This window comes from Protopterus annectens, chromosome 8.part0, assembly GCF_019279795.1.
Source record: "Protopterus annectens isolate FY-2018-M chromosome 8.part0, PAN1.0, whole genome shotgun sequence".
Classification (NCBI taxonomy): domain Eukaryota; kingdom Metazoa; phylum Chordata; order Ceratodontiformes; family Protopteridae; genus Protopterus; species Protopterus annectens.
This window is the reverse complement of record NC_056741.1, coordinates 1,085,257,111-1,085,276,488: the sequence shown is the minus strand read 5'-3', so window position 1 is coordinate 1,085,276,488 and position 19,378 is coordinate 1,085,257,111. Positions and strand designations below refer to the sequence as shown.

At 36.3% G+C, this 19,378-nt stretch overlaps 1 long non-coding RNA gene across 3 annotated transcripts in view; it reads right to left on the bottom strand.

The window, feature by feature from the left end:
* Positions 1-19,378, bottom strand: part of LOC122809229 — a 184,320-nt gene that overhangs the window by 60,099 nt on the left and 104,843 nt on the right. Inside the window, exons 1-2 of one of the 3 annotated variants that reach the window (XR_006365869.1) lie at positions 10,621-11,545; positions 10,287-10,438 (exon numbers count right to left, since the gene is read on the bottom strand). This is a non-coding gene — a long non-coding RNA (uncharacterized LOC122809229). Of the gene's footprint in view, positions 1-10,286; positions 10,439-10,620; positions 11,546-19,378 lie in introns of those variants that run through there. The other 2 variants (XR_006365870.1, XR_006365871.1) reach the window with 2 other exon arrangements.

The window sequence follows — 19,378 nt, the reverse complement described above, 5'->3', positions numbered from 1 at the left end:
TATAGTTGAATTTTATCTCAATCAATGTGATTTTTATTCTTTATTGAAAATGTCACAGCCTAATGGCCTAGCTTCTATCTGAAAAGGGTCTGAAGACTAGTGTACCTACCAAGTTAAAAATCAAATAAACAAACAAGCATACAAACAAATAATTAAAGCAGTGTTTCACATTACTAAAATCTTAATGAAAGCCTTAGTTAATTCAATATATGAAAAAAATTCAGTCACTTCAATTATATATCCAGTAGAAAAGAGCCTGAGGCATACAAAAAGCATTGCAAAGTGCTGTTGTGTTTGTACAAACCGACACATGACAAGCACAATACAACAAGTTATTAAATGCAAATATTTTTATTAATTAATATGTACTTACAGTCAGTAAATGTTATGGTATGTTTTGTATTTCAAAAAGTAAACCAACGACGAGACCTTAAAAAACACACTCTACCAGGCGGAAACAAACTGGTAAAACGGCACGGACTGTTTATTGATGTAAGCGCTTTCGGCTGCAATAGTACACAGCCTTCATCAGACAAAATACTTTGTCTGATGAAGGCTGTGTACTATTGCAGCCGAAAGCGCTTACATCAATAAACAGTCTGTGCCGTTTTACCAGTTTGTTTCCGCCTGGTAGAGTGTGTATGTTTTGTATTTCACGCTAGGGGAAAGGCTGTAGTACTCAGTTTCATCAATAACTGCTAGATGCCAACAATCGTGCCATTGAAACTACCTCTTTGTGTTCAATAACTGTCTAACTGTCACCAGCTTTTTTATTTATAGCTAGAAGTTGGCCAGCAATGCACAAAGCTATCAATGTAAAACTGCTACCGAAGGATAGTACATCAATAAGTACTGATTCTGCCCAGTATGGCATCAGATCCTGGATAATAGCTATTTTACTTAGCAGCCACAAATATTTACAAATTAAAGCATTTTGATTTTTGGTTACAAAAGCAAATTATCCTCATAATAATCCTTTGCCACAAATATAGTTCCACTAACCACTGCCTAAAGACTGAAATGCAAAGGATCAGAGTAATTTTGCAGTTCACTATGGAATTATAAAAGTAATTTGTTGTTACATACTGACAATGGACTTCATGCAACTCAACTCACTAACCACAAGGTCCCATCTCCACATAAGGACATCATGGGAAACAATTAAAAATAACTATATCAAAGATGATTTGGCAAGGGGGATCTCTACCCACTGATGCAGAGATTTTACCCCAACAGCTCTGATCCCCAAATATACTACCTCCAAGGTTACAATCAAATAGGGAAAGTGGTACCCATATGTCTCTTTTATCCATGACGGTATAATTTCACAGGTACAGAGGGAGTATATTGAGACTAGGGGTGTAGCAGTGAAGCCCCAATATCTGGAGAGCAGAAAACAGATTCCCTGGATAATGCATCCTAATTGACATTGTGATGTTACAATGGTGGTGGGATAAATGTGATCTGTAGGTAAGATGTGGGAAGTCTGGCAGAGTAAGCCATAAGTGATGTACAAACAAAAATACTTTTTTTTTTTTTTTTTGCAAGAAAATCTTTTCATACAGGGAAATTACAAGAATAAATGGATGTTACAGGTATGAAGTGACGATATTAAACAGAAGTCACATTGCTGTGTAAAACAAGGAGGTGAATGGCAATGTCACCCATATGGCCAAAATTCACTTTACTTCAGCTACTCACTGTCATGGTGCATGTTCTCCACCCTGAAATGCAGATATCTCACAGACTACTCTAATAACAATAAATAGGAAGTAGAAAGGTCACAAGCTCCCCACATGATAAATGTTTGTGGGGAGGAGACTTTAATTCGCACAAAAAAACAATGTTTTCTTAAACAGTTTGAAAGCCATTGCAGATGATTTTTATCATTAACAATGCCATGTGAACCATTCACATAGCTGACCTACTGTACTGTCCAGTTGAGCTAATTGGTAGTACCTGCTGTGTGATATAAACATGCAGCATGGAAAGTAGAAAGCAAGATGGACAGAATGACACAAGGCAAGACATGCTGTAATTTTAAGACTGGACTAGGGCATCACAACGTCTGGTTGACAAGGGTACACATGATGTCATGTGTTACAGAAACACCAAGAAGTGCAACTGGGGATATAGGAAGAGCAATTCACAATGTACTACAGAAAGCACAAACTGTCTTTAATACATAAGACCCAGCAGCTGACTGAATGCCAAATGGATTTGTTTATATAACAATTAATAGTTTTTTTTTAAAACAAGGGGCATGGTCCCTCCCATTAAGCATATCCTAAACCCCAAACTGGGTTAAACAGATCATGTGCATAAACCAGTATTCAAAGTATATATTTGGAATCCTAAAATTACCATCTGGATTTTTTTAAATTTCCAAAATCATCAGATACTAAGACAAATGCATTTCCAAATATGTGGATATCAGGAAGGCTCCATCATTACTCCAAGTAATAGGAGTGTGTTTACTCTGTACATTAGTAACCCTTATCAAAATAAAATATCATATCATGCCACGTATATCATTCAGGAAGGGGAATGAATATTAGTTCTATGTTATATATACAGCTTCACAGAGTCTCTTTTACACACACACACACACACACACACACACACACACACACACACACACACACACACACACACACACAAACACACACGCATATACACATGTATGCTGTTACTGAAAATATCACTCACCTTTTTCATTTTCTCCCTGACACCACGGAAATTGTAACTCATGTCATGAGAAATGTAGCAAGTTTCTAGGCAACTCTAAGTGACAGGTATGATAAGGACAGCCATTGATACCCCCACCCCAGCTATGGAAAGAACATACAGCAATAACTTTACCAAAAGATATCTATAATGCACACTGATTGGTAAAAGACTGCAAGTTTGAGGAAAGAATGGTAGTACGTCTGCATGGAAACACAGCAAAAAGTGTGCCAGTTTGTAAGGGAAATGTTGGGGACCTAGATGGCATAAAATAACATGTACATCAAAATGGAGATATGGAGTTGGGAATTTTCTTGTGAGTCATGATGCCAGCAAGACTCACATTATGTTTTACAGTGTCATTCTCCATGCTGTGGTTATGTCCAGTGTAAAAAATAGTTTGCTTATGTCCAAATCCCTGAAAAGAAAAGAAGATTTGTGGGGATCAGTATAAAGCAATTCAGGGGTGTTGGATTTTGAGCCACAGCAAGTGGGTTACTATGGCAATACAGATGCAGCATCTAAAATTACTGGCTTTAGTCACTCAAGTCCATCTGATGATAATATTATTGGGCTGCTAGTTAGTAGCTGATGAAACTGTGGCTTTCGTAATAAATACTACTGTCAGAGACAGCAGATGCTTTATATAACTGGTAAAACACCACCCCCCAATTATCCTTAGTAAGGTTTCCCCTCTTCAGAAGCAGAATATAACAAAGGAAGGAGTTAAGACTATAGAGCAACTGCCTGGGAATACATGGTTAAGTTATGCCACTGTTAACCTCAGTGACTACTACCAAGAAGCATTTTTTTTTTGGGGGGACCCACATCATAACATCAAACAGTTGTTTAATAAACACTGATGCCTTCAAGCTATGAAGCTAGGTAAAAACTGCTCTAACTAATGTTACAACATATGTGGGACTGTATTGAAGGGTTTCATAAATAATGAGTTTTAAAGATCTCAGTCTCACAAAACACAGACAAGCCCAGCAGCCAAATCAAAGAGGTTCTACATAGCATGAATGGAGGCGTATACCTACTGCTGCAATAGCACAGGGTCTGACTAAGGTGTTGGCAGCAACGGCAACTCAAGCAATGAAGTGAAAGGTGCTCTCATGAAACAAAGAGCCACAGCAGTCCAAAATCTAGGCCGATTAAACATCTCTATGCAGTACCAGACTTTTAATAATCTCTCGGATTCCACCTGACAATTTTTATATAGACGATAGAATTGGTAACTTTGATGCTAAGAAAATAAAGCAAAATTCATGCCGGTCACCGGTATTACCAAGCATCGGCTTTCAGGAGTATGAATGCCACAGAATGGGGCAGCTATCATAAGTGCTGCCATTTTTTAAACTTTTTTTTCTTTTTTGGATTATATAGTATATAAAACTATAACACCCCATTATCTGTAACCTTATGTTACCACGTGTGTTAGTTACTATCCCATAAGACATACTTCTTCATTGTTAATAACCTCCCTCATCTGTCTGGTATGAAACGTGGGATTATACGTGGCATGGTCTCTGTTGATCATAAAAGAAGAAAGTGCTGAAGATAAAAAGTTAACTTGGCAGGAAGATGGAATGTAAGGGAGTACATCACCAGGATCACCACACATTTTCTAAAAATAAATAATTCTTTGTGTTTACTACAATGAATCCACTGTAACACTGTGCCCTGGTCTGAGAATGCAGCTTTGTATTTCTTTAATGTAACTGTGGCACAATAGAAGACTGTGTGAGCTAAAAGCTCTAAAGCACTTTAGTAATTATTTTTCACCCTAACTAGATAATATGCATCTTTTGTTTAATTTAAAAAAAATAGCTTAAAGAATATTTTCAACATAAGATAAAGATAGTATATTTTTATGAGTCTCAATTACATTCATTACAACATCCCCAGCTTTTAGAATATGCTGTATTTAAAACGCACACACACACACACACACACACACACACACACACACACACACACACACACACACACACACGCGCACACACACACACACACACACACACACACACACACACACTCACACACACACACACACACACACACACACACACACACACACACACACACACACATGAAGAGAAACAAAAGAAAAATGAGGCAGTCATACTTAATATTACGGCATAAATTGTTTGCAAGTGTGTATATGTGTATGCATCCATGTGCTTGGGTGGGTGCATTTAAGGAATGTGGTTTGAAAATTTGTGCCAAAATTAAACTTAAATTAATCATTTTAATTTTACAACTTAAATGTAAGTCTTCTGAGTTTTGCTGGGTTCACTCCCCTCCTCTACCTCAGCATAACATTAGACAATGATAAAGGTTGTATTAAACCAGAAAGCAAAGGAATCAGCTGGCTAGTTACTGTATTGTAGCAAATTATCTTGTCTTCTAAGAATGTACAGAGAATCAAAAAAAAAAAAGATGCCCCAAAAAAGACTTGCCTCTAAAGGATTTCTGAACATACAACTCACAGCAACGTCTTTACTGATCATGACTAGAATGTCAAGTAGAAAAAGATTCCCAAATCAATGTACTGAGCATCTGAATACTGCAAGGTTAGGCTGCAGGTCCTTTAAACATAAGAATGTACATCAAATGTTCTGCAGTAGGTATGGTCTTTCCTGTACATATTAAGTCAGGCCTTACCCAGAATTCCTTTACCATGACACTCAAAGCAGTGAGAAATATGCCTCTGTGGTTGTATACATTCTAATTTCAGAAACTGCTATATAACAGGGTAAAATGTCCCTTCTTCAAACCTACAATGCAGTTAAGCATTAAATGCATCACTTCTTTCAACAGCTCATCACTCTGAGGTGAACACAATTTTAATGTTCAGCTAATGATACAGTCCCAAATCAAAGCCTGAATAAGTGCTTACTAGGTGCCAGATACCTGTCACAAATGTAGCACCCCATCGAGTGACATGCTGCGGCTCAATGTATAAACACACCTTACTGGTGGCTTCAATATACATCTGTCACTGAGACAGTTTCCTGATCATGTCTTGGTCCTCATCTGCAAAAAGTGAGGCCTAGTTGATTTTTGCTTTACTGATCTTTTTCTTGCAGTTTAAAATATAAAGATAGTTCTCCTGTATTTATAGATTGTAGCAATTCCCATGGCCTCTTCAAGGAATTCTCTCTCTTTTTATACCCAATGCCCAGTTTACATAAACATAAACTATATTTTATCTCTTTCAGAAGAACAAATTAAATACAAATAAAATATCCCTCAAAGATCTCACTGCTGACTTCATCACTGGGGAAAAATGAAATATTTTTCCAATGACCTTTCGGTTGCACAAATTATACTCAAATTATACTCACTTTCTTTTTCTATTTTGATAGAATATTTTGCTTAAGAAGGCTCAAATAAACAGTTATACTTTCTGAAGATATTTTATTCTTCATGAAGCCTACTTTTCAGTATATAGTATCACTATCAAACATACCACAACAGCTATCTTCTGTGCAGCAATGCAATCATTAGGTTTTATTCATTTACTGACTAAAAGTTATTTTCATGTGGAATCATATGTCATCATATGGCATGCAAGGGATTCTTGTTACAAGTAAGTATCACCATTTGTCCATATCCTAAAACAATCATCAAACAAAGGCTGCAAACAAGTGAAGGAACAACAACAATTTGTGATTTCCGCTGTTACTCATTTAATCTCTAGAATTATATGCAGTCTTAAGTGGTGATGTATGGAATTATATAGTACTGAAGAACTTGCTCTAATTTATTTACCTTTACTTCAATCTCATATCAACTCACCATACACAGATGCCTACAAATAAAACATACCTAAAATCTTTGTCCTTTTAAATGATTTGTTGAAAGTCACAAAGAATGCAAGTGGAGATTGTGGGATTCAAACTCAGATCAAGACAATATAACTAGTTTATAAATTAACACTGGCAGTTATACAGTATACATAAGACCAAGACAGTATGCAAACTGTTTTTATAAATTTTCTCTTAGAGGTAGAGTATGCTCCACAGACAGCAAACTGTGAGTGTGTGTGTGTGTGTGTGTGTGTGTGTGTGTGTGTGTGTGTGTGTGTGTGTGTGTGTGTGTGTGTGTGTGTGTGTGTGTGTGTGTGTGTGTGTGCATGTTCGCGCGCGTGTGTTTTTTGCTTAGATAAAATATCTCAGCTGTACCTTGTATATCACAAGCCCCTCAATTGCTACCATAATGCTAGACATTCTTAAACATGGTAGATACTCTGTGCAAAATAGACAAATCTATATCTACATCTATATCTATAAATCTGGAGCACTTTGGAGAAAAGGCAACTTCGTTACTGTGTTTTTTTCATGCGGACTTTGACTAAATTAACAATTTCTACTTGAAGCACACTATATTATGAACTACAAGGTATAAGGGAGCAAGCTGTAATCAACAGAGGCATGATAAAGCATCAGACTACTCACCTGTCTATGTTAGATTTGAATTATTCAGAGCACTGTTTCCACACATCAGTCGGCAGAATGTAAATTATGCCAAATCTAATGACCAGAGTGACTCTAATCAGCAAATCATACCTTGCATCTGCATGGGTCTGCTAACGAATACCACAGCCTTAACAACTAAACCAAATGTAGCTGTCGCTACAAAAAAAAAAAAAAAAAAAAAACACAAAAAGACCCCCCTCAGATACGTGCCTCGTTACCAGCTTATGCGGTAATGTGCTGTCAAAAGCTGCATATTGTCTCCTGATAGCTACATAATTCAAGGAAAAATACTTATTTCTTATTGGCACTCGATAACAAAATCTGTTAGATGGGTTAAACTATTACTAGTGGCAGTGAGAATGGCTTAAGAGATAGTGCATAACATTTTTAAAATAGAAAAAGGGGTGGGCCTTTCTGCTGGTGCATATACTTTTCTGACAGTTGATTTGTCAGCTAATCAAAACAGAAAAAGTTGAGATGAAAACAAGAATGGTGGGAAGTATGTCAAACAGTGTTGTCTCTAGATGCTAAAACTCTAATGAAATGCATTCAAATTTAGTGGTAGTGGGGTACTGCTGAGCAGTTCAAACAGTCAAGGGTGGAACTGCTTGGATGGTGTTGCCATGACAACATGATTAGACTCTTCCCTTGCAGGATGCTTAACTTATTTCATGTTTGCAATGCACAGCAGCTAGGAGCCGCAAATACAGAGTGCACAAACAAAGTCTTCAGTAGCAAAAGACAGCAGATCATTGCAGTTATCCAGAAAAAACCCTGTATACTGGAATGAAAAATTATTGAGTAGGATGGGACAGTTCTTCAGTCAGTGGACTATTGTCCTTATACTTTCCGGTGACTTATAAAGCATTCAATGCCCCTGGAAGGTGAATGACCTACATCAGATAAAAAGAAGATACCTGACAGCATATTATAGCTGAATATTGGCACTCTCTACAAGGTAATAGCAGGTGATGGAGTAAGTTAAGGAGATGACAATGTTATACTTTAATTAATTACAGTTTTAACATCCACTATGGATACCAGTTCACATGAATTTGTTCATCATGACCTGAGAAAACACAAACAGCAGCTAAAACTAAGTACAACAACTAAAAAGAACAAGAAATATCTGTAAAGATCATGTAATAACAATAAAGGCATACAAACCTGAATAGTAAATGCCAACATTATGAGGCCATAAACTATGCATTAGTCATCTGCCTTGTGTTCTAGCTTTGGTTACAGGGAGTCTCTTTAGTGTTTCCTTTCACATGTGAGCCAGAGGAAGCTTTACGGACTTTTCTTGAATTTCAGTCCTCATGTGAGGGACACATTATAGCCTTTCACAGAATCAAAGAATATACCCATTTTTATGTCTAAGAAGCCGAAACAATTGATTTTGTAATGGAAAATAAACTGGAACAGGCGACATGTTTTTGGGCAACCCCCTCCATCCCTGATGTGCTTTTGGGCAACCCATTCCTTTCCTGAACCTTTGACTGAGCTTTTTATTTCCTAATGCATCCCTTTGTGCATTCAAATGCACACATGCATGCATCAGAAAAAAAAGATAAGGTACTGCAGATGAGAAGTTTCTGCCGCAGCACTATCTCTATGCGCTGAATATGCATCACAGTAACTTACACAAAGGGCTGGCAATCTTTGGAAGAGCTCCATGCTCTGCACTTCGCCATGCACATGTATGTACACATGCTCACAGAAAGCCTTGTTGCCTCAAAAATGATTTACCCAGACATACATGTTATAATCATAACACACATATATATATATATATATATATATATATATATATATATATATATATATATATATATAAAATAAATAAATAATCACCATCATTTTGTAAGCATATATTTTATATTATCTCCATAGTAATACCTTTTGCATGGTGCTCTCATTCAGTTCATAATAATATGACAAATATGAACTATGCATAAATACACACCAGGCATTCCGAGACAAAGGGAATAAATTAAGAGCATGTCTCATCTGAGCCACGTATAGAATGTCTGACAGTAGAGGGAAATACCACTGTGTATGTTATGTGTGGGGGGGTAAGGTCATTCTGCAATCTCATCAACTGGTAACTGAACTGTATATGCTGTGTAAGTCTGCACACCTCTCATTTCCTGGGGTGGTACCTCCACACTTTGTCTTGCATTTTCAGTAAAGAAATTTATATTAATGCTTTTCTTTTTGACAGTGCTAGCTTTTAAGATATGTTCTGTATCACAGAGGCTGCTTAAAACAATATATTATAGACTTGCATGCAAAGAAAATTTGATTAAAAATGTTTGCTTTATGAACACTGGCATAATTTCCTATATGTACAAAAGTTCAGGAAGCATCCAGATGTGATAAAACCACCAACATTGTCAAATATTTTTTTTTAAATCTCAGTAGCTAGACAACATATTAAAAAGAATTAAGCCATTACATGGGTTTTCCTATGCTTTCCCCTCCCAGTGCACAGTTGGTGGAAAATCATTTGTATTTGCTAAGACCTCAGCTGGAACAGTTTCACACCTGAGAGCACACTGGTGCCCTTCATCACCTTTACGCTGGAATCTTGCTCCACCTGCTCTGAAATATAGGTCACAGCAATTCTTGCAAATACTCACCCTGACATGTTTGAATGCAGTGCTCAAATAGGTGCCCCATATAATGACTGTACCTTTGTCACAAAACAATAGACTATCTGATCAGATTCTGCACACCTGAGCCTTTACTTTAACACATGAAGTAAAGCAAAAGTCACTTCCCCTCCTGACATTAATGTTCAAATCAAGATGAAGACTATAGCCATGCTGCAATTCCCAAACGTTAAAGAAGTCTTAAAGGAAATTAAAGCATTATTGTTTGTGCACTGTATTATACAAGCATTTTACAGCAATCTCCCAGATCTAGGGGTTCTGCACAGTTCAGTCGGAGACTACTTAAGTCTTTCACTGCTGATCGGCAATATTATCCATATGCAGTAATTGTAAGTTGGCTGTACCTAGATTAGTACGCACTTTACAGGAAGAAAGAAATGAATAAGATGGCACCCACCTGACATTCCTCCAGGATGCACTTTGCCTTTTCTTTTCATACCACATGTGGAAGCTGCATCTTCTAATCAGTAGTGCAAGAGTTAACGCAGTCTGTAATAATACTGTGCATTCTCGCTTTCTCTCACTATAAGTGCCAGGGCATGGAGCATTCTAAATGCAATACAGACAAATACATCAGTATACGCTGTCAGAAATATAGGCATTTAAAGCAATGCATGCTTTAATAAAATGCTGTTACATACAGATAATGTACATTTACATGTTTGGGTATCTCACAAAGAAAATAAATATAAGCATGATAAAAGCACAAAGACACTGAAATGAGAAATTACATTAGTCACATAATTCTTTTTCCTTTCTTCACTGCAGCTTTATACTGATGGAATGCAAAATGTCATATTAAAAATATAAGCCCATCATGATTATTTGCCACCACATGTTGTCGCTTGTTTGCCTTCTTTCCTTTCTGCCGATAAACCTTTCCAAACTGCATCAGTCCTAATTGCTATTGTGGAGCTGGTGATTTCTCTTCCACCCTCCCACCCTTCTGAGTTCTTTAAACTAAAACTCCACTGAATCAGCAGGTTGATGTAAGATGCCTTTCGATCTTTCTTTCCTTTATTCCCCACCCCTTCCATTCCCACTTTGCATTCTCCTCCTCACTTCCAGCTTACTGATTGCCTGATTTTTGTCTTTGAAGTAGAAATTAGGTAGAATGCACATTTTGTGTTAGAGCTGATGTGTTTCTAGTTGTGCAGTACATCTTCAATTACTAAGAATAGATTCTGATAAAGTATTCCTTTTTTCTTCAAATCTGTCCACCTTTCCTTGCTGTGCAAACTACAGTCTCATTTTCACCCCTACACATTTTCGTCCTGCTACTCGCGCAGTGCCACTATGATGTTGAGTCTTAATATCTGTCCTCTTTATTCTCATTCACCTGTCTTCCACTTGTCTTACAAAACTCAAAGACTTCAGAATTTCATCTCTTATGCATTCTTCCAAATGATGGCACCATCTGTTTGCACAATGGAATGGAATGCGAAACTGACTTAAGACCCCTTCCTTCATTCCTTTCCTCCACCTTTTCTTCCTTCTTGCTCTTCCTCCTTCACCCTCTCTCTCTCTCTTTCTCTGCTTTCACTCTCAGTCCTTTCCCTTCTTTCTCCAGGCCTGAGCAGAGCCAGACAGCAATCAATACGTGAGCCCTCTGGGCCGGCCTCAGCCAGTGAGACAGCAACGCAATGCGGCTGTTGTCTGAATTAGAACTTTATCAGACTAGGCTGGCCCAGACAGTGGAGGGGGGAGAAAGGGGGGCTGCGCACGTACGACCCTGCAGAGACCAGACTGGAAAAAATTCAAATTCCTGATCAGGTGCTCCAGACCTGATATTCTGCCTGTGCTTTCCTAAGTGGCATTACTCTACAACTGCAGACATAGGTGAGGGGAGCTGATGTTATTAACCCTTCAAACATCTGACAAATAGCAAACATTGTCAGTATAATTTAAGACATTTCAATTTCATAAGCTCTTTATAGACAAAGGCATAATGCGCGTGATAAAACAATACTGCAGTTACATTTCTTTGTTATAGAATTATGAGATACTGTCAGTATTACAAATTCAGAATAAAGAGCAGACATGCATGTTTTTCTAACAATGACAAGCCAAATATTTACTTAAGAGGTAAATACAAAGCATATGCATTACATTATGCATATACTTCTAGTGAAAAAAAAATAGAGAAAATTCCCAGTTATAAAAATTACATATTGCATTGCACAATCCAGAAACCTCTCAAAATCCTATAATCAGCACTGTGCTTTATGTCTTTTGCAGAGGTTAAATGGGGACAGGCAAAACCGTGTGCATCAGTCTGTTAATATTTGCAGAGTGCCATGCGTACTACAGTCTGCAGGTAGCAACACATGTGCAAGTCTCTGGAACAGGAATTACACACACACACATGCACACAAACACAAATACACATGCTTGCATTCATTAGAAAGCTTTTGACAGGCAAAGGAACTATACTGCAATAATCATGTTAGCTCACCCTCATTCCTGCAGCCTACAATATACAAAACCCTTTATAAATCTGTGTAAAAACAGGGAATCAATGAAAATGAGACATTGTGTTTATGCTGGTGGTATCTACTACGAATAGACGGCTTTCCTCAGTGCAGATTAGAGGGATCATATATTGGTGCTATTTACCTTCATCTGCGTGTGCAATCTGTCTGTTGCTCCTAAGAATAAGTAGCAGAGTGAGTGTGATGGATATAAAAGGGACTCCCGGCATAGTCTAGGGTAGGAAATGCATCTCCGACAGTGAATACAATAAAGCTATCATGTAAGCTTTCAAAAGCAATCTTGTGATGTCTTCACATAGCGGGCACACCACAAAACCACTATATCCCATGGCCAGTAAAAATCAATACCAGTTAAAGAAAATCATGGCACAGATGATTTCTGCATCTATTTTCAGAAATCTTTTACCACATATGCCATATGTTTGTTAGTAACTGAAAGACATGGAGGTGAAAATGCATTTCTAGTCAGATAATCTCTAGAGTACTAAAGCACAGGAATAGGCAGCTTGCTGATGAGCTAGGTTTTATCAGCGAGCAGGATGACAGGGTTTCGGCACCATGCTTTGGAGAAGGTACAAGAAGTGCCCACGACATAGCTGCCTTTTTTTGAGGGAAGGTTAGGAGGAACACAGTATGACCTGCTAATGGTTGTCCTAAAACTAGCTCTACAGTAGAGCATGCATGTGTCTAATTGAGCAGAAGGAGGAATGCATCAGTCATGTATAAATCCAGCACCTGCATTATTACTGTTAGTCACCAATCACCAAACTCTGTCTCCTAACTGGCCCAAATGAAACTTAAGTTTAATATGCACCTCCTGTATGGGAGTACTTGTCTAAAAAGGACATCAGGATTCATGCCGGAGATACATGTAATGTCTGACAAGTCTGAGAAAGAAGAGAAAGGAAAAGGGTAGTAGCATGGTACAAAGTCATTTGGATCTTTAAAATAAAATAAACTTAAATGAGGACTATCGGATGTTAGGGCATAAATCAGAACAATTAACCTTGCAGCAGGGAAGGGGGATATCTTTGGGACATTTAGCCAAAACATGTTACCAGAATACTTAAGGGGAACTCTTCAGTGTATTTAGTGATAGATCAGCTCATGTTCTGGAGTCAAAGAAGAATCAGAAATGTAGATTTTAGGTCAGTACACCTGACTACACAGGAAAATTTGTTTAGAATGAGTGCAGAATGAGAAAGGGGCTCAGAGAACTGTAAGACAATCAGAAGGACCTGATAAAAAATGTCATAATAAACAGAGTTAAGACAGTACAAAAAACTGAATAACCTTTGGGGCTCACAATTTCAGCATGAAATAGGTAGTAAATGAAGCATTCAGAGCTACCAGGCTGTTTTCTGCTGTTAAATGCAAATCACTGCAGCAAGGTTATTACTTGCGATGGGTGTGAAGACATAACATGGCTGTGTATGTCTGTGTTTTTTTTTTTTTTTTTTTTTTTTTTTTGAGATAAGTGAAATAATATCCAGATTTGAATCTCCTTACAGGGAGATGAGGACTATAAGGCTAAGCAGCAAACATCATGCGTGAGTTTAGTCTCAGAGTGCACTGTCCGAAGCAAAGATCATTTTAATTGCGTCTTCAGTTTGTACACCAGATTGGATAATAATGATTCTGCTCTATTCAAAGTATCCATTTTTTGTGACTACATATCTCAGAATTACCTGCAGCAAACATTAACAGCACTAGTTCACAGCAGGAGAGGTCAAACACAACACATCAGGAATTTATGTATACACTAATCCTTTATTTATAGATCCTGCTGTCCTCTGTAGGTTAAGTACAGTCACAATGGGTTGTGGTTGGCCTCTGGAGAAAAGCAGAACCAGAAAGCAAGAGATCAGAGATAACAAAAGCTCTGATATCCACTGCAGGCTACAAAATCTCGGTATGTGTCCTGCTGTGTTAAAGTCAGATCCTTAGGATTCTGGGAAATGTAGTAACAAAAGAAAACTGCAGAAGTAAACATAACCTGCTAACATTGTGTTCATTAATTAACCTGGCAAATTCACTAACATTAAATGCCATTTTTAGGGGTGACACAGGTGCATTGTCTAGTTAAGTATATTACTTAAAGACACAGTAAGAAAATGGAAGTAGAAGGAATAAAATTACAAATGAAGGTAAAAGTATATTAAAAGTGTTGCTAACTTTATATTAAGCTACCAGGTCAGCATGTTGCACTTTTCAAGTCATAAAGTGCATTGTTATGCAAGTATATGTAAAAAGGTTGTACACAGAAGTGTGATGCTTTTTTATTGTTATCTTTTTAAAGAACCTGACATATGGGACATAATCCGAATCCTACAATATTTAAAAGTACGTACTTTAGTTTCAAGAGTTAATGCTTAATGCTGTCTACAATGAAATCAATGAGTCCAGATGGCATTTATATTTACTCATTAAACAGGAAAGGTTTGTAGGCTTGCAATTCATAATGCATGGCACAAAAATAGTGGAGCAAGGTAAAACGACTGATAAATGATGACTGAACCCTACAAGACTATACAGCTGCTAAAAATTGTCTATGTTTTATTGATTTACATATGCTGCTGTGTCAACACTACTAAAACACAAATATAACTGAATTATGATTAACAAAATTTCTTAGACACAGTACCAAAGTAATGCAAGGGTTGTGTTGCTTACACTCTAGAATTTCGAAGAAAAAAAAAATAAACACTATATGAACGTCGGTTTTATTAGTGAAGTTCAAGCTGCCAGCCAGACTACAGACATCACATACCTTCACTGGAAACCTACTGATAATTTTGAAAGCTGTAATATTGTCACACAAAACAACAAAAGTGTGGCACAGCAGTGTCTAACAACTTTTAAAAGCAATTGACAGACAGGAGGTACATTTTCCTTTCTCCCATCAACTCTAAAAGTTGTTAAGCACTTCATAATCCTACAGTTTCCATATCTAGGAATACATTGGAGGAGTTAAGACTTGTCTTGTATTAAAAACACTTACAATCTGGTCTTAACTTCAGTGTGTAAACATATTCTCAAATTGTAGGCCAAGAAATTCACCTTATGATCTTAATTCCTGAAGTGAATTTCCTGAAACTCATTTTTCAAACATGTAACAAAATGCTTATGATCAGTGACAAAACAGTAACATTAGAGAGATGTAAAACAGCCAGACAGCTTATTTTCAAAGGAAACCTAAATATACACCTTCACACCCTAATCTGGCCTACATCAATGAACACACACACACACACACACACACACACACACACACACACACACACACACACACACACACACACACACACACACACACATACACCTACTCCAATTGCAAGTGCTTGGATTAACTTTCCATTACTGAAAATGAAATGTAACAAGAGGTGGGTGCTGCCCTTCTGAGGGGGCCATCCTTTGGATGGGACATTAAATGGTGGTTCCCTCTGTCTGAGGTAGTGGTAGTACAGACAGATGTAAAAGATTCCACAGCACTTCTTGAAAAGAGTACATGTATTTCCCTGGTGACCTGAAGAAATATCTCCTAGTCAGTATGAATACCATATTATCTAATAAAAAGAAATAATTCTGCAATGCAACTAGTAGAAAAGACAGCTGAGAGAGACAGGCACTTACACACACACACACACACACACACACACACACACACACACACACACACACACACACACACACACACACTTCTCTAACATCGACCTCTTACTTAGCTTTCTCACTTTAACCCTACTACACTCTCATGACATTCCTACCCTTTAAAACTGAAACCCTCAGGAAATCTGAAAGTTTCTGCATTAGTTTCCCAGATTCATATTTACGTTACGGCATGCATTCAATGTTCTGTTGAACCAAAATCACTTGATAGCATTTCACAGTCACTCACTCCCACTACTAGCAACCAATTTGGTAGGATGAATGGCAACTATATATACATATATATATATATATATATATATATATTAATATATATATATATATATATATATATATATATATATATATATATATATATACATATATATAAATATATATATATATATATAGATAGATACACAAAATAAAATATATGTCTTTGAGAAAGCTTGTTCAGGGTTAAACCGTGGTTTATGAGGCAGCACAACAAATGGATATTTATTATACTGTATTTGGTGCTTGCAATTTCCATTTGGTGATATCAGATTTCTTCTTCTTTGTGTATTCTTTTCCTCAGAGCAACACTTTTATTCTTCTTTTTATACACCGATATGTGTATGAATATATTATGTATGTATGTGTATATATATATATATATATATATATATATATATATATATATATATATATATGTGTGTGTGTGTGTATATATATATATATATATATATATATATATATATATATATACATATATATATATATATATATATATATATATATAATATGACAACCCCTAATTTAGTTAAAATTTCTTTTACTAGACATCTTTTTTGATTGCTTAATATGGTCAGTGGAAAGAATGGGGATTAAGCCCTTTACCATGTATTGTGTGATCTCAGAGTTTGGTGTATTAAATTAGCAGAGGGAGTGTGGTGGCACAACTCTGAGGTGTTGTATAATTTGCAGCTGAAGTTAGGTATCCAAGCATGCAATATTTGCCATCAATTTTTATTTTTTATTTATTTTTCTTTGTCAATGCTCTACACATCAACATTTTGCTGTTTAGATATTTAAAAAACACATACACACGCAAACACACAAAAGATTGAGCAAGTACATTTTAATGGAATGCAGTATATTCTTTGTGTCTTCAATTCCTCTCAACTTTCTCTTCATATGATTTAGCTTTCCGTATACTATACAATACTTAATAATCAGATGACTAAATATTAGGAATACACTGGCAGTTGCCATACTGACTCATTAAGATGCACCTGCCCAGTCTGACATGTTTTTTAATATCTGAATAACAAATTGTTGATGCCTTGTATGTTTTTTTTTATCTGCACACAATATTGCTGTCATTATCATGACATGCTCTCCTAGAAATAGATTGCTTATGCACAACATTTGAACCTCAGTTACACCAAGGTTACTCATAATAGTTCACTGAAGAAATTTATAACATATTATATTCATGCAGCAAAAGTGCAGAACCAGATGCTTCCTTTTTGTTATTTGGCATTCCACCTAGCACACTGATCAACAAACACATAGCAATGACTTTGTACTTATTTGAATAAGAACTAAAAAGCACCAGTTACAATAATGATGCAAACTATGCATGTATTGCTGTTCCAATCATTGTCATGGAATGTGATCTGTTTAGGTGCACTTGAATTAAAGGCTTCGCAGTAACAACTCAGCTTTTTATATAGAAAATAAAAAGAGATATTGCTTATTACTGCAATATATAACTTAATAAAATATGGTTTAAACAAGCAATAAGAGCTTGAATCCTCTTTTCTTACTTTTACTAAGAATTCAAAGTGTTTTTTTTTACATGGATCTGACATAAGAAGTTATGGGAATGGCCTGTTTTAATAATTTGTATGCTAATGTCAAGAGTAATCATTCCTGTAGTTCTCTTTTTGTGATATATTCTTCCTTAAGGAAAGTGTTCATCATCCTTAAGGCTGGAAATCCTCAGTACACCATTACATTGTATGCCTATATATACGAATATATATATATATATATATATATATATATATATATATATGTGTGTGTGTGTGTGTGTGTTTACCTATATATCTATATGTGTATATATATTTATATATATATATATATATATATATATATGTAAAAATATATAGACACACATGCACACACACAGCACAGACAAACACACACACACACACACACACACACACACACACACACACACACAGACATTAAATGCATAAATATATTTACCCCAGTTGGTCGATCACCATCTAGTTGAATGGAAAAAGTTGTATCCAATCTGCTGGCATCCCGTAATAATGCAGTTAAGGAACTGTATTGTTACCTACATGTTTAGACTTCTGAAAGTGGATGAGTTCCGGGGGACTGTAGGGATGCAAAGTGTTACTGGGACAACAGCGAGTGTTAAAGCAATTTTGTATATCAGTGGGAGAAGGGAAGTTTTCTCTTACCTACGTTAGTGTGTGATCTCAGATACAATAAATACAGACTTGGGGGACTTTTTGGGAGGCCTACAGTAAATATAGACTTGGGGAGATGTTTGGGAGGGTTGCTCTTCTGTATAACTATTGTTTTAGGTTTTATGTGTTGCATTCAACATAGCAGGAGTCATGCATTTTCTTTCAAACTAGTAGATTCCATTTGAAGGATTTCTAAGAAACTATCATACACTTTCATGTGTGTGCATGTATGACTACATTTTGAAAGATCTTAAATGGAAATGAATGAGGTATAACACAATGAACAATTTAGTGTACAATCACTTACATCACAAAACAGAACCTACAAAATATTCTGATCATAAACATAAATGTATTGTTTAGATTTGTAATGTGATCAACCAGTAAAATGAAACAGCCATTAAAAAAATGCACACCACCCAAAGCAATATCCCTACCCTACAAACAGTGCCACATAAATGTGTCATTATAGCTCTCAAGTCTCCCTGATACTGTACCGCATTCTTTCATTTTGCCTTATATTTTGCCAGTTTTAGTCAATAAAACCATGCACTGCAGTTTCATAATTCGTATTCCTCAGAATATGCATGTTCATACAAAATCAGATGCTACAGTAATTTTCTAACTGAATTAGATTAATGTTTCCAAGTCATCTTTGATTATCCTCCTTTGCCCACCATTATTTTTGGCTTGTTCCATAATTCCTGTGCAAGCAATTTGCATGTGATACATCACATATGTAAACAATTACATATATAATCTGATATAAAATCTAGGAAAACACCTGTTAACTTAAAAAATATCCAAACCATCTCTGCAAACCACTGCTAACATTTAAGAGGTATTCTTCCAAATAGACAAGA